This window comes from Oncorhynchus gorbuscha, linkage group LG21 (genome assembly GCF_021184085.1).
Source record: "Oncorhynchus gorbuscha isolate QuinsamMale2020 ecotype Even-year linkage group LG21, OgorEven_v1.0, whole genome shotgun sequence".
Lineage (NCBI taxonomy): Eukaryota > Metazoa > Chordata > Actinopteri > Salmoniformes > Salmonidae > Oncorhynchus > Oncorhynchus gorbuscha.
In genome coordinates, this window is record NC_060193.1 from 23,270,732 (window position 1) to 23,292,819 (window position 22,088).

Consider the following 22,088-nt stretch of genomic DNA (forward strand, 5'->3'; position numbering starts at 1 on the left):
TTTACAACAATAGCAGTCAATATTAATCGTCACCTTAATTCAAAAATGGTAAATTCTTGGTTATCTTCACGAACCCTGGCTAACAAGTTGAATCAGCAATACAACATTGGGTTTAATTATTTATTTACTAAATACCTAACTAATCACTCAGAATTTCACATACACATACTTAATCATAACTTGATTACAAATTACGTCATAAAGGAAAATGTCCCTAGTGGGCGGAACAGATATGACAGCTTGTTACACAAAAGAAAAGGGGCTGGGCTTGAGTGAAAAAGCGGGAAGACTGAGGAACAAAGGGCGAAGCTGTGCTATCGTAAATACAATATCTTATGCATTCTAAATTACCGCCCAATTGGAAAAGGAAAATGGAATAAATATTTACTCTGAGCTGCGCTTCAGGAGGTTGGTGGTAGATGGAAGGCCTTGCTGCCCAAACGCACTTTGAAGAATGTATCTGCTGGTAAATTGGATACGTTGTAGTAACGTTGTTGTGTGGTAGACGGGATACTCTGTCTGTTCCTTCCAAACCTGCGTTTGCAGTTGCTGTTGCTAACTCAATGGCTAGGAGGTATCACTTCTGTAGTGAATAAGAGTTCAAAGTTCATACCATTCGCAACCAAAGCTGACGCTGATGTTGTCTTCATTCTGTAGTTATTATCTGAACTATTCTGACATTGGACCGTCGTCCTCACATCCTCGGAACAGGAGGTTATATTGTCGTCAAGGCTTTATATAGGAAGGGAGAAAAAGGGTGTGTTTCATAGTTTACAACCTACGTCTCTTCATGTGGGCGGGCCACTGAGTCGGGCCTAATTCACTCATGAAAACCCAATTCTCACATTTAAAAGCTAAAATCACATTTCATCTCATCACAAATAATTTCATATTCAAACATTTAAATTGAACAACAATTCCATGTGAATCCGATAACTCTGATGTGTAGACTTTACACTGTAGAGTTTATGCCATCTTATCGATGAGAATGTCTCAGATGACAACCGAATTGACATCATATTCATTAAGTACCACTGCATATGTTCAATTGGTCGGATTACCAGAATATAGTTCATTTCCCCCCATCTTATGATGTTCCCAGAATCTCTATGTTAACCAAGGGGTTTGCAAATGTAACATCAGTAGAGAGAGAAAGAGGGGGGGAAGAGGTATTTATGACTGTCATAAGCCAACCCCCCCAGGCCAACGTCATGACAGAGCTATAAAGCCAGCATATAAACACAAACACACAAAGATATACACTTTGGGTAATAGACCGACAGACAGACAGGCAGGCAGACAGGCAGGCAGACAAGCAGACAGACAGGCAGGCAGGCAAACAAGCAGGCAGGCAGGCAGATAGACAGGCAGGCAGACAGACAAACATACATACAGACAGGCAGACAGACATATAGGCAGGCAGACAAGCAGATAGACAGACAGGCAGATAGGCTGGCATGAACACATACACATACACTGGAGTTGAGTTTAGTTTCAAGACTAACAATATTCTCAACAACTTTAACTTTAGTAGAATCATGATTATGAAATGGGTGTCTAAAGACATCACCTAAAAACAAATCTTGCAGAGTTAGTTTTTTCCCAACACCATGCCCTATCCTCCTGTGGATTTGGAAGTGCTAAATTATTGATGACATTACATGACATAGCTGACTGAGTTAACATTATTCCTGCTTCTTAAAATAGTTTTGTTTTTCTCTGACTCCTTTTTGACAAAAAGATAGGGACAGTAGCTTTCTGAAAAGTAGTCAGGCATTTGTGTGTGTGTGTTTGTGTGTATGTGTGTGTGTGTGTATTTGTGTGTGTGTGTGTATGTTTTTGCATATCTTTGTGTTTGTGTCTCTGCAAGTGTGTGTGTGTGTGTCAGTGTGTGTGTGTGTGTGCACTCATTTGTGCATGTGTGTATATGCACATGTATTTGTGTGTGTGTGTGTGTGTGTGTGTGTGTGTGTGTGTGTGTGTTCTCCTTGTTTATTGAAGGAGGACACAGTGACATGGAAAATATGTTTACCGGAATATTTTTTCCCCAGTGTTGTTTGATGTGGGTTTTCATTCTGCATCTCAAAGTCAAAATAATAAACATCACTGAATTGGGGCCATATTCACAATGTGTCGTAGAGTATGAGTTCTGATCTAGAATCAGTTTTTCCTTTTAAATCATAATGAATAAGAGATGGGTCCTGATCCTAGATCAGCACGCTACTCTGATGTGCTTTGTGAATACAGGCCTTGGTGTCTTCTCCTTTCTATTTAACTGAATATACTGAATATAATCAACTTAATGTGTACTATTTTGTGTACTATTTTGTATTACTGTGCAGGCTGCTGTGAAATAAGTATTTATTTTCCTAAATGATTAAGTAACGTTCAGTTTGAAGATGGTAACGATAGGCAACAGTACACATTTTATTTAGCCTTTACTGAAAAGGTCAACTTTTGTCAGTGTACTTTTATCAGGAATAGAAAACCAAGAATAATGTGAAAGCAGTAACATTTGTCATGTTATTAGGTGTTAGTGTAAGGTACGAGTTGTTTCTGGTTATGTCACTGGAAGGTAAAACTCCTGTCCATAGTCTGGATGCTAGGGATTGTCTTGAGTCAGTACTTCTGAAGAAGCCATGATTTGGTTGTTCACCAAGAAATTGTATGTGCATCCCACAGCCCATCTTCATATTTTTCTGGCATAAGCTGTGTATTATGTGAAGCAATGAAGCATCTAAGTCTTATTTGATAAATCAGATTTTACTAATGTGTTCAAAGAAGATCAAAATAAGCATCTAAATTGAAAATGACTTTATTTGGTACAGTGCACACTGAAATGAAATGACAGGTCAGCGGCTTCTGTGAATTAGCAAATAGCATAATCCCCTGCAGTTAATAATGTCTTTTAAAAACTGCCTGTTGGAAAAGACAGATATGGTTTGGACAATGGATCAACATCGGTTTGTGTCAGATGGTGTTTTGTTCCAAGGTGAGTTTCTGACTTTGCTAGCTAAGTCTTCAATAGACAGGAACAGTGATTGTAGAGCTTTGCTAGCTAAACCTTCAGTGGACAGGAAACAGTGACTGTAGAGCTTTGCTAGCTAAACCTTCAGTGGACAGGAAACAGTGACTGTAGAGCTTTGCTAGCTAAACCTTCAATGGACAGGAAACAGTGACTGTAGAGCTTTGCTAGCGAAACTTTCAGTGGACAGGAAACAGTGACTGTAGAGCTTTGCTAGCTAAACCTTTAGTGGACAGGAAACAGTGACTGTAGAGCTTTGCTAGCTAAACCTTTAGTGGACAGGAAACAGTAACTGTAGAGCTTTGCTAGCTAAACCTTTAGTGGACAGGAAACAGTGACTGTAGAGCTTTGCTAGCTAAACCTTTAGTGGACAGGAAACAGTGACTGTAGAGCTTTGCAAGCTAAACCTTTAGTGGACAGGAAACAGTGACTTTGTGAATAATTTACGATAACACAAACCAAATTAATTAATTATGATTGGTATAGAATACTTATTATGTTTAGGAGCTTATCTTGATTACTTCTCAACTAATGTGGTATTCTAGAAAGAAGGAGTATTAAATTAGCCAGTTAACTTTGATAAACAGCCGTATATAAGTCTGTTTGATTAAGAAAGTTACATTTGTATATTGGTGGTTGTTGTTGAAGTGATTTCAAGCAATGTTTGATGGTTAACTGGCCATCTCATTGATCCACCTTTCTGGAACAGCCCGCAACTACAAACCCATATACAGTATTTTCATTCTATTTTTTCCAGACCAATTTTTCTTTGAATCAGTTGGGCTGCTTAATTAATACAGCGTTCCAAAATGCTTTAATTTGTTATTAAGTCATGTTCCCCTATCAAGTATAACCCTGAGTATTTATGAGCATTACATATACAGTATATGAGAGCAGTTTTAGGTAAACTCGTTTAGCTAGAAGACTCAATGGAAAGCATGAAAGCATGAGTGAAGGAGGAATTCCACCCGAACGTTATTATTTGATGAGTTTAATTAAATCCCATAGTTTGTCTCAGGGCGATTCAGGGGGTTTGTGTGTTTAAGACTGATTCATTTTTCATGACGCATAACTGGAGTCTGACTTCTCATTAGTGAGTAGACTGCATGGCGGCTGAGGGCTCGCTGTCTCTCTGGCTTTTGAAATACAGATGTCTGATCTTTCATTTACCTAGTGCTCCACGTGGGCAGTCTATGGTACTCTGCATGAATTTGATGTGAAAAGAGTGGCTGATGCAAGCAAGTTAACCATACATTAGTATTTATACAGTAGTATTTATAAAGTATTTATAAAGTTTTTGATTGCTACTGTGTAGATACTGTCGAATGGATGTGAGATGTGGACTATAGGTGAACATATTTTACAATGGATTCTGAAGTAATGACATAAATAGTGTATTTGTCTTCGCAAACTTTTTCAGTTAGCTTACGTACATGGTCACTAGAGTGTAAAATGCACATGTATGTATCTTCAGAAAGTATGTTTTACAGCCTGCAATTAAATTTAGATTTTGTTTGTCACTGGTCTACATACAATACCCCATAATGTCAAAGTGGAATGATGTTTTGGAAATTTTATAAATTGAATTAATAATGAAAAAATATATGAAAAAACCTTTGTTATGGCAAGCCTAAATTCGGGAGTAAAATTATAATAAATTATAAATGTATTTATTAATAAATTGCAATACTAGTGTTTAATATGATTGTTTTATGACTACCTCATCTCTGTACCCCAAACATACAATTATCTTTAAGGTCCCTCAGTCAAGCAGTGAATTTCAAACACAGATTCAACAACAAAGACCAATGCCTCGCAAAAAAGGGCACCTATTGGTAAGTGAGTTTAAAAAAAATCAGACATTGAATATCCCTTTGAGCATGGTGAAGTTATTAATTGAACTTTGGATAGTGTATCAATATACCCAGTTACTACAAAGATACAGGCGTCCTTCCTAACTCAGTTGTCGGAGAGGAAGGGAACCACTCAGGCATTTCACCATGATACCAATGGTAACTTTAAAACAGTTGTCACGCCCTGGTCGAAGTATTTTGTATTTATCTTTATTTATTTGGTCAGGCCAGGGTGTGGCATGGGTTTGTGTATGTGGTGTGTATGTATTGGGATTGTAGCTAGTGGGGTGTTCTGGTTAAGTCTATGGCTGTCTGAAGTGGTTCTCAATCAGAGGCAGGTGTTTATCGTTGTCTCTGATTGGGAACCATATTTAGGCAGCCATATTCTTTGGTTGTATTGTGGGTGATTGTCCTGAGTGTCTTTGTTCCTTGTTCTGTGTGTATGTGCACCAGTATTAGGCTGTTTCGGTTTTCATTACGTTTATTGTTTTGTAGTTTTTGTATTTAGATTTGTGTTATGTTTGTTCATTAAACATGGATCGCAATCTACACGCTGCATTTTGGTCCGACTCTCCTTCACACCTAGAAAACCGTTACAACAGTTACATAGTTGCTGTGATAATAATGGCTGTGATAGGAGAAAACTGAGGATGGATAAACAACATTGTAATTAGAAGCCTGTACAGGATAAAAATAATCCAAATCATGCATCCTGTTTGCAACAAGGCACAAAAGTAATACTGCAAACATTTTGGCAAAGCAATTCACTTTTTGTCCTGAAGTATTATGTATGGGGCAAATCCAATACAACATATTACTCATTACCGCTCTCCATATTATCCAGCATAGTGGTGGCTGCATCATGTTATGGGTGTGCTTGTAATCATTAAGGACTGGGGAGTCTTACCAGGATGAAATATACATGGAATGGAACTAAGTGCAGGCAAAATCCTAGAGGAAACCCTGGTTCAGTCTGCTTTCCACCAGACACTGGGAGATCACCTTTCAGTAGGACAATAACCTAAAACACAAGGCCAAATCTATATTGGAGTTGTTTACCAAGACATTGAATGTTCATGAGTAGCCGAGTTTCAGTTTTGACTTAAATCTGCTTGAACATCTATGGCAAGACCTGAAAATGGTTGTCTAGAAATGATCAATAACCAGTTTAAAATAATTTTGAAAAAAAGTATGGAAAGATGTTGCACAATCCAGGTGTGGAAAGCTCTTAGAGACTTACCTAGAAAGACTCACAGCTTTAACCTCTGTCAAAAATGATTCTACAAAATATTGACTCAGGGATGTAAATCAAATATTTCTGTATTTCCTTTTCAATAAATTAGCAAACATTTCTAAAAACCTGTTTTCACTTTATGGAGTATTGTGTGTAGATGGGTGACAGAAACAAATAACACTGGTAAGTAAAGGCTGTGGAATAAGTCAAAAAGTATGAACACTTTTTGAAGGCATTGTGCATTGCTCCTAAATGGATTTCCTATGCTACACCTATTATTGGCACAGCATAGTGTGATTAATAGTGGGAAAAAGGATCAATATGGATGTTGGCAGATTAACAACTAACTCCTCAGCTCTCAATGAGGCAATTAATGAACATTCAGGTCATTACAAAACAATAACCCTCTTAAAAATCTCATGTTTACTCCAAAATGCACAAAACAAGGCTGGAATGGTGAATATGGGTAACCACTACATATTCATTCCATTTCAGCATGTGCTGTGTTATCTTTGAAGACACGCTAAGGTAGTACGTTTACTACACTGGTAAGTAAGAGCTGTACAAACAGTAAATTACAATACATCCACATGATGGTGCTGTTCCTCATTGAATAACCATCTAGTGATGCCACTTCAGTTACGGAGGGGATTCAGATTGTAACCTTTCAAGGTACAGAGTTTCAAGGTACAGAGTATATATGTCCGTGGCGATACATAGTGCACAATTTATATCATTGCTTCATGGACTGAGAATCTTAGACGCAGTTGCAGAAGCTATGTACTATAGATTGAAAAGCATGAATATATGTTCTATAAACATAATTAACAAACATATTAATACACAAATAATTAAAACATTTTTAGTTTGCCTGCACCACAAATTTTTTTGGGGGGATATAATATCTTTATCAGTTGTTTACCTAATGTATTTGATTTGCTTAAAATCTCACTGTCAAAGTGAGCTTTCATATTTTGAAGAGATCAATGACAAACGGATAAATAAAATAACAATTAAAAATAGAGAAATGTAATTGTTTAGGGAATTTGTCTGGTTATTTAATCTTGGACAAATGAGATTTGGTTTTACAGACCAATTTGATTTATTTCAAGCACACTCAGGCCTATAAATAATATTATGAATACACATTTGAAGAAGACAATTTGGATAAGCGTTATTCTATGTTGCATGAAGTGAAACAATGCAAATGATATATTGTTCAATACATATCCAGTAGATGGCAGTCAAGCAATGTAACATCTCCCTGCCACTGAAATATCCCACTCCCCCCTTTAGCACTTTTAAAATATTCCATTCCTCCCCCTCCACTGCAAGACACTACCAGGTCTTTTACCTTAGACAACGTCTTCATCCCTCCTTGTCCGGGAATGAAAAGTGACAGTGAGAATCAACTTTTATTTCATGCAGTAATGAAGTACAAAGCCTATTTGTACATGCAAAGAAGCTCATACAAGATGAATGTTATCCCAAAGGAAGTCCCCCCCGAACCCACCCGCCCCAACCTCCCTCCCTCCCTTAGTTTTTGTTGCTTTATTCTTTCTGCCACCTCCTCCTCCACCTCCTCTCTCTATCGCTCCTCTCGTCTCAAGTCCGATGGCGCCACACTCACCATCTGTCTGTTCAGCGGCCCATGCTGTTGGCATTGTACCGTGTTAGGAGAGCGGGAGAGTCTCTGGAATGGCGCATCTTGAATCCCCCACATCCTCTCCTCCTTTCACATCGCCACCATCACCCGTGTTGTCTATAAAAAGCCTCCCCACCTCCATTCCTCATTCTGTCCGTCACATAGCGGCTGGTGGTACCTTAATTGGGGAGGACAGGCTCATAGCAATGGCTGGAATGGCATTAATGGAATGGTATCGACACATCACACACACGTTTTACTTGTGGTGATACCATTCCATTCACTTTATTCCAGTCATTATTATGAGCCATCCTCCCCTCACCAGCTTCCTGAGGTCCATCAAAAGCATGCATAATTTCAGCCCATATCCCGGCTTGTTCATCTGATGCAATGGAAAGACAATATTCTTCTCATTCGGAAATAACGCCTCGTATTTCTTTGCCCCAAAATAGAACCAGCGAGTCGTGTAGAATGTGGATGATTAGACAAAAGAGGATTTGATTAATTTGCCTTATGTTTCATAGTTTTAATGTCATCGATGTTGCTGTTTTGAGGATGCACTACTTGATACAAAGCTGTACAAATACTGACTGACACAATTGGTTGCTTGATTTTGAATTTCTGCATTTATTCTTCAACCACGGTGTCTCCAACTCAACAGTATGATATACCGCATACCTGAATTCATCACAGACATCTTCCACATGATGAGTGTCAGAAGAGTCATGCGTGGTTCATGAAAATACATGCATACATGTGCAATCGTGTGTTCAAGTGTGATGTGTGTTTCTGTGTGTGTATTCTGTTTACATACAGTAAATGAGTGATTGTCTGTGTCTTGAGAGTGAATAAATATGCAGTCTCTATTGAAGACATCCAAGCCATCATTTGACGTGCCAGTTCTCTTGACTGTAAAGGCCTATTTTCTCTATCTTCTCCAACATGCATCTCTCTTTCGCCTGCACTGATCTAAAAACATAGCTGGAAGCAATATATTGAACGCCTCGTATTGGCTCCCTTAGGAAGGAAGACATGGAGAGGAAGCCTCATGACTGTGGCATTCCTCTGATTTGGAACATTCCATTCATTCATTCATTCCTCACTAAACAATGTTGCCATAATTCCTTGATCGATTGACTCGATGAAGCTGTCAATCATCCATGAATGCCATTATCTAATTTTCCATGCACTTTCATGGATTTTTTGTATTGCCAGACTTGCCTGCAACACATAATTCAACAGAAGTCCAATCTACATGTTGGTATGGACTTAAACTATCCCTGGTGAAAGCAGAGTAGATGAAAGGAATGTCATTTTATTTTCTCACATTGGAATGTTATTTTTCATATGAAGGAGAAGTAATTACATTTTTCAGCCAAGGATGAGGCCCCGCTAAGAACTCCATCTTTCTGGAAAAATAATCGAAACAAAACTCCATAACCCCCACTCTTCCTCCGTAGAAGCAGAGTGCTTTTAAAATGCTGGCTGTATTCAAACAGTGATAAGCGAGGGGAGCTATCTACAGGGGGTTTGGAATCCACATATAAATATTGTTGTGTGTGTTTCTAAAAACAGATTTATGTGGCCTATCATTTAAGAGGCCCAGAACTGTGGGTTAATGCAGGCTAATATGATATGTTGTATAGAATATTGTATGGATGAGGGGGGTGAGAAAGGTGTTATGGGTTTGCCCAAAGGCTTATCAACCATGGTCAATGTCCTTTTGAATGTTGCATTCAAAAGGACGTGTCATAAATGTATGGAGTAAAGAAATTCAACTTTGAAATTGCATCTATAGCCTTAGTAAAACAGCACAAATTACTATGGCTTTTTTTGTAGCCACGCTTATCCATCGTGATCAAAGTCCTTTTGAATACTGCATTCAAAAGGACGGGTCATATATGTAGGAGTAAAACCTTGGAAATGCATCTATAGCCTTAGTAAAACGGCAAAAATGACTATGCTTTTTTAGTAGCCGCCTTCCAACTATTTTCTGTGAGTTTAGGAAAACAATTTACTGTACATAATAATGCCCATTTTCTCAGATACTGGTGTAAATGGATGACCTAGGTATATGATGGTTTAAATATCATAAAATTCGCAAATTATACATCAGGAAGAGGATCCCACACTACTATGTCAAGCAAGTCAAGGTTTCACAAGGGAGACCTACTGTGATCACACTTACCTTATTTGTCCTAATAATGCTGTTTGGAATCTCATCTTCACTACCAGTAGGCCTCAAAGTGGTTGAGTAGGGATAATTGGGTTGGGTGATAGGAGACAGGCACCCCTGGCGCCGTGCTGTTACCATGTCCACACTTGTAAATCAAGCTCATTGAGGCCTAAATGCTGATGATTATGACAGCCCAATCACTGGGGAGTGGGGGATATTTGAGTTATGGGTTTGGGGAGGATGCCCAGAAACTAAAGAGAACTGGAAATGGAGAAAGAGCACACGTTACGCCAGATGGACACTAGTGATCTGGTGCCTCTGAAGTGAACGAGGACCATTACCTCCACAAAGTCAATGGCGTATTCATATCTAATATGTTGGTGTTTACTTTCCATTATCATGTTATGTTTTTTTGGAGAGATAGTTCAACTGTATTTTGTAGTGTTTTGTTCTACATTCAAAGCAATCACACATCCACCATGCATAGACATTTAGGAAGCATAATGTAACTTCTAAACATAGCACAACTACAGAGAAACACTTAATTTGAGATTGTTTGACTTGAACGCCAGGTGATGTGTCAGTTCAAGCTAAATTATTTGGTACGTGTGTACGAGGGAGCATGCATGTGCATGTATACTTGTTTGCAAACCTGCCGGGCAGATAATCCCTGTCATCTACTGAAGGCCACTGGCCCCAGATCAGTCGTGTAGTTTCTCAAGTGCCTTCCAAGATTAAACCAGGACCTCACCTTTTTCTCCACCTGTCCACTGCAGGTCCCCTCAGAAACCTTTGAGAAGGGTTTAATTTCACTAGATTAATAGAGGCCTATGAGATTCCCTGAACTACTTCAGGTTTCCTACCTTCGGGCTCTTCTCAAATCCCACAGGGGTCTCATTACTCCAGGTTATGAAGGAGGGATGAAGCTGAGGGATGTCTTAGATCGACTTTGATACGCCACTGACTGAGAGTTTAAGTAATCCACCTGCCCACTTCAATTCTGTTGACTAGCAGTGACCCATGCACAAATTAGCTGAGTCATTTAGGCCTTGTCCACTCTGCTCTCAACTTATACTACTCAAATTCACATCTGTTTTCACTGATTTTCAAAATTAGGTATGCTAATATCCCACTTTACTCACTTAAATTGTACATAACAAAAACAAGTAAAAATATAAATTACATTCTAAATTTGTTGATTTGATAACACCTTTACAGGATAGACTGCTATAATGCTTTATGGCTAAATCAATATTGTGATATTATCAACAACAACAGTTGTCCATCACTGTAACTCGTAGAGCACAGATCATATGAAGAGATCCACAAATGTATATTCAGATTAGAGTAGGCCTATATGCCATACTTTGGGTTTAGAGCTGAGGGATGATGCAGTGCCATTGATCGCCAACCATATAATCAGTCACAAATCCTGACAAGTCTAGTGCCAGATATTTTAGAGATGCAGACAGCAACACACTGCTACAGGTCATAAACCCTCACCTTCACTACTTGATGTTTATCTCTGTTTAGCCCTGTCCAATATTAATGCAAATAACAATGCTTTTTTGGGTGACATTTTTATGGTAATCTTGCCGCACGCCCCTAGATGTGCTGATGTTTCAAAGCTAATGGATTCAAAGGTAACCTATGGCTCGCGTCCTGTCCAGCCCCTTTCCCCCCAGTCACTTGTGTATGCATTGAGCTGATAAGTACTGCGATTCATTTTCCCCATGGCGGAGCACAGTAAAAAACTGAGGAGTAATAATTGCTTCCGGCCGAGACGAGGAAGGCTAAATATGCTTGATTGCCTCCTAAGCCTCAATGCCGTGTAATGAAATATGGTTGTATCTCGGACAGGAAACTGTGCCGATAGCTTTCTTGTCACTTTTTCTGCTATTCGTTTTTGGGTCTTTTTTTATTCGATTTTTTACTCCCTCAGCAAACGCAACATCTGTGTCATATTGTGGCATAGAATCCATCAAAGTGTAATTTATTTTCAATGAACATTATCTTTGTGATAATATTATAATTACAAGGCCAAATCGGGTCCTAATGATGTATTCCTGGCCACATCAAATTGGCCTTCCCCATATATTCCCCTGTTCTACATTTTAATTTGTGTGTTCGTTAGTATGGACAGGATGTATCAGGGGAACATACTGTAGATAAGGGGAACTCGGCAACCCACACTATTGTTTCAGGCAGGATTTGAGGGCAGACTCCACCACCCACTTTTACTTGCATAACCACGTTTTTCCGTCCTCTGTTTACTTGTAAAATGTCTTTAATCTAAATGAAAGCAGTGGTTTATGCAAATAGAGACATCTGAGGATGTTCAGGTTGGCTTCTCAGCTATGACAAACATTCACATACTAGATATGATTAATCCAATGTTCATTTAAATCCTGGGCAAATTAAAATAATAACTGCACGCACAAATTTCACATCAGTGGTCTTGCCATGGCAACTCATGTCCGCGCGGTTTCCTTCCTTCTCATACTATTATACCCACTGCCATCACAACTTCTTAAAGGTTAACTGCTCCTTAGAACCAACTACTCTGGTTTTAAACATCCTATGCGTCACCGATAACACCGAGTCAGAAACATTCATTCTAGTGTCAAAATTGACTACAAAGTGTGAATAGGATAATTTGGGTCATGTGAGTTTGTGAGTTTGTCACAATTTACTGAAGGGTTGGATACGGATTCCTTACATGCCCACTTTTTCCAATAATGTCCAGAGACAACGCGTTGTGGTCTGCCCCCAGCTGCCATGTGAAAATGTTTTGTCAAGTCTGCATATGGGTGCAACTCATGCATATTTCGCCCAGCAAATAGGAGTGAAAATTGGCTTCCATAAAGTTGGTGCAAACTTCCGATGCATTTCAACAATATTACCAGATGGCCAGCAATGGACAACCGACAGGGTCACTTCTGCTGCATGTCAACCATCATACCACTGGTGTGGGTGAGTATGTTATCTAAGTAGATAGCTGGTACCCAGCTAGATGGTAGCTACTTTTGGTTATACAAAATTATTTGCTAGCAAGCCAGGCTAGAAATGATAACACAGATGAAAGGGGAATGATGCTGTAGCTAACGTGTAATGTGATGTTGCATGTCAGAGGAAGATGTGCATAGATCATGTTAGCTAATTACCTTGCGAACAAGACCTAGCGTTAACTAACTCACTTTTGTACATCGCGCTCCGATGAAAGCAATGAGCTCCGTCTGTGTTTCTAAAAGTGGCAGTTGGGGAAGTGAAACCTATTGCGTGATAGTGAAAGGGAGAGATATGTCATGTGGGGAAATGGCTTTTTTCACCCGATCTGTCCAACTTATCACCTTATCACTTCTAAAATGTAAATAAAACACTATAAAGAGTTTATATAATGTGTCATTACATACCTGTTTGAAGGTTTGTTTTGAATTTGAATCGGGTTTTTAGGGCGGCGCTAAAATTATCTTCAGAAGTGAACAGCGGCTTTTGAGAGTCATGAGGGCTTGCAGTGATGACGCAAAAAATGACTAGGTATCCCCCTTAACCTGTCCCTGTCCCTCCCTCTCGTTTTTAAACGGTGAGAGAAGCGATGCACCTGGTGAAGAGAGGCTGTAAGACACAGAATTAGTTGCTACATGCGTGCTGTACGTTAAGTCATGACATGTCACAATTTAACGTACAGCGTCGGAGGGGGTCAGTTTTTTTAATTTTTCTCCAATATTATTGAGCCATTATCACCATGTCAATCAACCTTTGAATAGAAACGTAGTTCACACCCTAGATTTAGATGTCAACACAGTCGCTACAGTCCCATTAGTTTTCTTTGCAGCCTGTAAATTTGTACGGAATGGGGTTAGTCACCGTTAACTGTAGCCCATTGGCATTTAGGGTCAATACAGGGCAGGCACTTGGATGCTACCTTGCTAGCTAAACATAGGATGTAGCCAGCTTGTTTTCAATAATGTTTCAACTCAATCTGGCTAGCTAACATTCTCTATCTAGCGAACTTGTTTAAACTCGGACAAAGATATGATAGCTAACCCGGATTTGCAAGTTAGGTAGCTAGCATTCGGGGGCTGCTAACCCAAAACAACATGCCTGTTATCATAAAAGTTAATTGTCTCTTTTCGAGGGCAAAAATAAATGAAGGGTGGTACTTGTCTACTACAAATATAGCGATGACTCTAGTAGCAAATAGCAAAATGTATCAGTAAACATTCAGCAGCGTACACAACTGGTTGCATAGTAACAGTGTCAGCGTCACCGGCCTGAATATATTATGTAGTTACGATCTCTCTATTAGCATATACATTACTTTGAAACTAGAGAAAGTTATTTTCCTCACTTTTTCCCCGCTGTTTATTGAGTGATGATTTTCACAGGCTACGTACAAAACCTGGTGGATTTGTTGTTCACCAGCGTCGTGGGAATGCCTCAGCCATATCAGGAGCTGTTACAGAAGGCTGGAGCAGTGGCCAGACACCAGTCTTGCTTCAGAATAATCGAGGAAACTTGAATCCGGTTGGTCACATTTGATCTAGTCAATAGTCAAAATACTTTCTGTCCTGGAATTCACCTAACCACGATTGATAATGTAATCAGTGCTGTGTGTATCAGTGTATCTTGTACAGTATGTTGTAAGGAAGTGCCACCTTCCACTGTGCCAATGGACTATGTCTGGGCCCGATTGAGCAATGCCAACCAATCAGAGACATATCGGCATGTCTCCCTTGTGAAATATTTATTTGTATATATTTTTAAATGTTTTTTTTTCTTCCCTTTTTCGTGATATCAAATTGGTAGTTACAGTCTTGTCCCATCACTGCAACTCCTCTTCGGACTCAGGAGAGGCGAAGGTCGAGAGCCAAGCGTCCCTGGAAACACGTACCTGCCAACCCGCAATGCTTCTTGACACACTGGTAGCTTAAACGGGAAGCAAGGCACACAGAGGAAACACCGTCCGTCTGGCGACCGTGTCAGTGTGCATGTGCCAGCCTGCCACAGGAGTCGCAAGAGCTCGATGGGACAAGGACATCCTGGCCGGCCAAACCCTCCCCTAACCCAAACGATGCTGGGTCAGTTGTGCGCCGCCTCATGGGTCTCCCGGTCGCGGCCAGGTGCGACACAGTCTGTGATCAAACCTGTATCTGTAGTGACGCCTCTAGCTCTGCAATGCAGTGCCTTAGACTGCTGCCCACTCGGGAGGCCCTCCCTTGTGAATTAGCTGTGAATCTGGATATCTGATTGGCTATGTTCAGCCTTGTATTTACTGTTGGATTCCATGTGGGGCGGCAGGTAGCCTAGTGGTTACAGTGTTGGACTAGTAACCGAAAGGTTGCAAGATTGAATCCCCGAGCTGACAAGGTAAAAATCTGTTGCTCTGCCCCTGAACAAGGCAGTTAACCCACTGTTCCTAGGCCAATATAATAAGAATTTGTTCTTAACTGACTTGCCTAGTTAATAACCACTAGGCTACCCTGCCGCCCCGTCTTACGGGACACCATACAGGAAGGTATAATATTTACACATTGTTATATTAGCAGACACTGCTTCTACAGTGTTATGAAGTATGGTTCATTCTACATGGAACTGTTACACTTGAAATGTATCAAAACACTTTGTTTAGAATATCTACGTACATTTAGCAATTACACTCTTCTCATATGAATTACTCTGTAGGCTACAGAGTGTTATGAGAAGAGTGCCATCCTCCTGAAACTCACATCTGCCTGTAGATATTGGACTCCTCATGCTGGACCCATGGGTCATATCCAGGATGGACTGTCATGCACTCCACCCTTCCTGCCACCTGACTGCACTTATCCATTACCCCTTGACCTATTCCACATTTTGTTGTTGTTACAGCCTGAATTCACAATGGATTATTTTGTATTTGTTTGTGCCATCTACACACAATACCCCATTATGACAAATGTAAAAGATGTTTTTAGATTTTCTTGCAAATGTATTGAAAATGAAATACGGGAATTGTCAATTACCTAAGTATTCCCATCCCTTTGCAATGCCACTCCAAATTGAGCTCAGGTGCATCCAATTTCCTTTGATCATCATCCTTGAGATGTCACTTCAACTTGATTGGAGTCCAGTTGTGGCTAGTTCAATTGTTTGGACAGGATTTAGAAAGAAACACACATGTTTATACACAAAACAGTGCACAAAACATGAGGAACACCTTCCTAATATTGAGTTGTACCCTCTTTTGACCTCAGAAAAGCTTCAATTAATTGGGGTATGGGCTTCTTTTACAAAGTATTGACTCAGGGGTGTGAATACTTACAGTTGAATTTGGAAGTTTACATACACTTAGGTTGGAGTCATTAAAACTCGTCTTTCAACCGCTTCACAAATTTCTTGTTGACAAACTATTGTTTTGGCAAGTCGGTTAGGACATCTACTTTGTGCATTACACAAGTAATTTTTCCCCAAAAAATTTACAGACGGATTATTTCACTTAGAATTCACTATATCACAATTCCAGTGAGTCAGAAGTTTACATACACTAAGTTGACTGTGCCTGTAAACAGCTTGGAAAATTCCCCCAAAATTATGTCATGTCTTTAGAAGCTTCTGATAGGCTAATTGACATCATTTGAGTCAATTAGAGATGTACCTGTGGATGTATTTCAAGGCCTACCTTCAAACTATGTCTCTTTGCTTGACATCATGGGAAAGTCAAAAGAAATTAGCCAAAAAATGAGATTTTGTTTTTATACCTCCACAAGTCTGGTTCATCATTGGGAGCAATTTCCAAACACCTGAAGGTACCACGTCCTTCTGTACAAACAATAGTACGCAAGTACTAACACAATGGGACCACGCAGTCATCATACCGCTCAGGAAGGTGATGCGTTCTGTCTCCTAGAGATGAACGTACTTTGGTGCGAAAAGTGCAAATCAATTCCAGAACAACAGCAAAGGACCTTGTGAAGTTGCTGGAGGAAACAGGTACCAAAGTATCTATATCCACAGTAAACAAGTCCTGTATTGACATAACCTGAAAGGCCGCTCAGCAAGGAAGAATCCACTGCTCCAAAACCGCCAATAAAAAGCAAGACTGCGGTTTGCAACTGCACATGGGTACAAAGATCATACTTTTTGGAGAAATGTCCTCTAGTCTGATGAAACAAAAAATAGAACTGTTTGGCCATAATGACCATCGTTATGTTTGGAGGGAAAAGGGGGAAGCTTGCATGCCGAAGAGCACCATCCCAACCGTGAAGCATGGGGGTGGCAGCATCATATTTTGGGGGTGCTTTGCTACAGCAGGGATTGGTGCAATTCACAAAATACATGGCATCATGAGAAGGACAATTATGTGGATATATTGAAGCAACATCTCAAGACATCAAATGGGTAGCAAATGAACAATGACCACAAGCATACTTCCAAAGTTGTGGCAAAATGGCTTAAGGAAAACAAAGTCAACGTATTGGAGTTGCCATCACAAAGCCCACAAAGCCCTGAATCCTGAAAAAGCGTGTGCGAGCAAGGAGTCCTACAAACCTGACTCAGTTACACCAGCTCTGTCAGGAGGAATGGGCCAAAATTCACCCGACGTATTGTAGGAAGCTTGTGGAAGGCTACCCAAAACGTTTGTCCCAAGGTAAAACATTTAAAGGCAATGCTACCAAATACTAATTGAGTGTAAGTAAACTTCTGACCCACTGGGAATGTGATGAAAGAAATAAAAGTTGAAATAAATATTTCTCTCTACTATTATTCTGACATTTCACATTCTTTAAATAAAGTGGTGATCTTAACTGACCTAAGACAGGGAATCTTTACTAGGATTAAATGCCAGGAATTGTGAAAAACTGAGTTTAAATGTATTTGTCTAAGGTGTATATAAACTCCCGAACTTCAACTGTATATCATGGATGGGACTTTATCACCCACTGGAGACTTGAAAACAGAACCTCCGAGAGCTGTGCATGTCAATATGTGGTTGACAACCAACTCCTTATATTTGGCACAATAGACAAATGCTGTTCTGGTTAGACATCTTAAGTTGTACTCTAAACACAACTTATTTGTATGTTTAGGCATATTGTCATTATAAGCACATCAATATGATATTTACAGCATAAAATGTTTTGTCTTTGTAACACAAACACACTCATCCATTGTTTGTTGTTGTTGATAAATGTATCTGCACTCATGCTGGGAGATGATGGTGCAATTTACACATGTAGCCTACGCCTGTTGTAGGGATACTAGTAGTTCTAGGATTTGTCCCCAAGGGAAAGATCTAACAGTGGACATAAGGAGAGACGAGACAAAACTAGCAAGTTATAGAATATTGTGTTGTAGGACAGCTGATTGTGTTGTAGGACAATTCACAGTTGATACCATTTCCACAGTAACATAACGTGATGAAACGTTGAAACTGAGTTGCCAGCTGCTTTCATAGCCAGATGTTGTAGAACAAGTGTCTTATGAACCACATTCTAAACACTGGCTCTTGCTATCTTGCCATAAAAGATTTGACACAGAAATATCAGCTGGATAGGAGAGCATGCTGCAGCTATCACCAAGCCTTGCTAGGTAGATGCTGTCATTTTGGCTTAACACAAGGGCAGCAAAGGCTTTAGCCTACGCATAGAACTGAATTAGCTGACCGTCTTAGGATGGCGAGTCAGTCGGGAGGGAAGAAGTCCTCAACTTCAAAACTCAGTTTTCTCCATAGCTTAGTTTACCTCACTGTACTCACTACTGCCCTTGTTTGTTGTGATTGAATGGCAAAGACACATCCAAGAAATACCCACATCAAACCACACCCCCAAGACAACTCATGTTTGCCTTCAGTCATGACCACTAGTATTTCTTAATGAACATTGATGAAAAACGGCCAAATCAGGGACCTTGAAGCATGACGACTGAAATTAGGGTGCATCCAATTTGGCAATTTTTATTTAATTTTTATCACTGCATCATTTTGTCGGAACAACCTAAAGCACATTTCTCCCTTTTGGTTCAATAAGTAGCTAATATTTACAAGAATATCAGTCCACAGGCTTGTATGGGCACCGTATCATTTAGCAGGAAATAGCCTGAGCAAATCTTCCCGGCACAGTAAATAATCAATTCCACAAGTGTAATTTGTGGTGCTGCTTTAAGGAGAACGTAATTACATACTGTATGTTTTCATTATAGGCCACAAAGCCAATCAATATTTCTGCTAAGTCATTTTTAGGATTGTGCAGGAAATTTGTGTGTTACCCGCCAAGCGAGTGTTTGGCACCCAAATGGTACCAGTGATAAAATGTTGTTTTGTTGTTACATAATGGTTAATTCTATAAACAAATCAACTTTGAAATATGATGATATGCTTTAATAATATTATTTCTGTGACAAGATGTCATGTTGCGGTTATATATCATGTTTTTTCTTTCTCTTGTCATTCCAGTTCTCTTTCCTGAGACGACAACCACAGGATGAGGCTTGAGAGGAGGTACGATTTTGAGATGGATGTGGTGTGTTGAAATGTGATTGCCAATTTGGAGCCATTATGTCCATGCGTTGAGTGCCAGAGCTGCCTGGATGGGTTAACAAGGCTGACACTGGTCCCACACAATCAACCAGTGTGGACAATAGATTTGCCACAATGGGTATAACAACACAATTTGTTAATTACCATTTCAATTAGCCCCTGGATTGGGATTAATTCCATTTCAAAAGCAGTCATTTCAGATAATGTTCTGTGTCTGAATTGAAAACAAGCGTAAAATAGTCCATACTGGAAGCAATTTTCAGTCAATCTCTTCCATAGAAAGAGAATCAACCGCAAATCATATGGCTCGGATCAGGTCATTGTTCTGCCATCTCTCCCTTGGTTAGTGGAGAGAAAAGGCTGGATCTGGCAAGCAAAACCTTTTAGAGAGAGGGAGACTGACTGGCTCTGATGAGGCCAGACTGGCCATGCCTTGTGCTGTGTGCTAGGCTTCAGAAGCCTGATTGATAGATCGTGATGAGACTGTCACAGAGGAGGCAGACTAGGAGAGATAGACTGAATAAGGATGTAGTTGGTGAGGAGGATGTATTTGGAACACGTGGAGAATGAAGTAGGGAAATTAAGTGACCGGCTGGATTGCGTGGTGGACTTGTGAAGAATTAGGTGTGCAGCAGGGATGCATGTTAAGGCCACACAAGTTTAGGACATGTTGAATTAACACTGGCAGCGAAGTTGGTTCATTATGTTGCAATTTATTGTTAAGATTGTTCCAAAGCTTTGTTAATGGTTTACTAAATCCTTGTTGAAAATAAAAAAATATGTAAATTTCTATGTACCGGAGTGCCAAGTCTAGGACCAAAAGGCTCCTTAACAGCTTCTACCCTAAGCCATAAGGCTGCTGAACAATTAACCAAATTGAAATATTTTTTTAGTTAGTAAATATTTTCTTATCTCTATTTCTTGAACTGCATTGTTGGTTAAGGGCTTGTAAGACACTTTTCACGGTAATGTCTACATCTATTGTATTCGGTGCATGTGACAAATGAAATTTGATTTGATTTGAAAAACATTACACCCCTATAACTTTGTGTAACAGAGCTACGTAAAAATAGCTGGTCGTCTAAAATTGCTAAATGTTTTAATTGCCCTTATAAATTGCTGTCTAAACATCTGCTTTGGACATCATGTTAGTTGTCATGCAGGTGAAAGAGGACCCAAAAGCGACTTAACAGAAACAGAGTTTATTCAAGTCCAAACAGAAAACGACAAATCCTGAATCCTTAACAGGAAATGTCCAAACAGGGAATAACAGAAATCCTCTAGTCTGTAGAGGGGAATAACAGGAGAAGCGGCCACAGACTGCAGGTCGCTTCGGGTAGGCGCAGGCCGTAGCTGACAGAGACACCTGCTCACACGCAGCATCTGATGAAGGCAAAAAACACGACAGGACAGGGCGATACACAATCACAGCACGGTGAATTCTAAACAAGGAACCGACGGGACAGGAACGGAACACAAAGGAAGAAATAGGGACTCTAATCAGGGGAAAGGATCGGGAACAGGTGTGGGAAGACTAAATGATGATTAGGGGAATAGGAACAGCTGGGAGCAGGAACGGAACGATAGAGAGAAGAGAGAGCGAGAGAGTGAGAGAGGGAGGGGAGAGAGAGGGATAGAAAGAGGGAAAGAACCTAATAAGACCAGCAGAGGGAAACGAATAGAATGGGGAGCACAGGGACAAGACATGATAATAAATGACAAACATGACAGTACCCCCCACTCACCGAGCGCCTCCTGGCGCACTCGAGGAGGAATCCTGGCGGCAACGGAGGAAATCATCGATGAGTGAACGGTCCAGCACGTCCCGAGACGGAACCCAACTCCTCTCCTCAGGACCGTAACCCTCCCAATCCACTAAGTATTGGTGACCCCGTCCCGAGAACGCATGTCCATGATCTTATGTACCTTGTAAATAGGTGCGCTCTCGACAAGGACGGGAGGGGGAGGGAAGACGAACGGGGGTGCGAAGAAAGGGCTTAACACAGGAGACATGGAAGACAGGATGGACGCGACGAAGATGTCGCGGAAGAAGCAGTCGCACAGCGACAGGATTGACGACCTGGGAGACACGGAACGGACCAATGAACCGCGGAGTCAACTTACGAGAAGCTGTCGTAAGAGGAAGGTTGCGAGTGGAAAGCCACACTCTCTGGCCGCAACAATACCTTGGACTCTTAATCCTGCGTTTATTGGCGGCTCTCATAGTCTTCCCCGCAGACAAAGGCAGACCGGTAATGAAGTCTAAGGCGATGTGAGACCATGGTCGAGAAGGAATGGGAGCGGTCTGAGACGACCGGCAGGAGGAGAGTTACCCGACTTAGTCTGCGCGCAGTCCGAACAAGCAGCCACGAAACGGCGCGTGTCACGCTCCTGAGTCGGCCACCAAAAGCGCTGGCGAATAGACGCAAGAGTGCCTCGAACACCGGGATGACCAGCTAACTTGGCAGAGTGAGCCCACTGAAGAACAGCCAGACGAGTGGAAACAGGAACGAAAAGGAGGTTACTAGGACAAGCGCGCGGCGACGCAGTGTGCGTGAGTGCTTGCTTAACCTGTCTTTCAATTCCCCAGACTGTTAACCCGACAACACGCCCATAAGGAAGAATCCCCTCGGGATCA

The 22,088-nt window shown here is 40.6% G+C and overlaps 1 protein-coding gene across 36 annotated transcripts in view; it reads left to right on the forward strand.

Moving 5' to 3' along the window:
- Positions 1 to 22,088, forward strand: part of LOC124008624 (receptor-type tyrosine-protein phosphatase delta-like) — a 651,437-nt gene that overhangs the window by 265,172 nt on the left and 364,177 nt on the right. For all 36 annotated transcript variants that reach the window (XM_046320037.1, XM_046320036.1, XM_046320049.1 and 33 more), the window contains exon 7: positions 19,367 to 19,411. The gene's annotated coding sequence lies outside the window, so the exon portion shown is untranslated. The remainder of the gene's footprint in view (positions 1 to 19,366; positions 19,412 to 22,088) is intronic.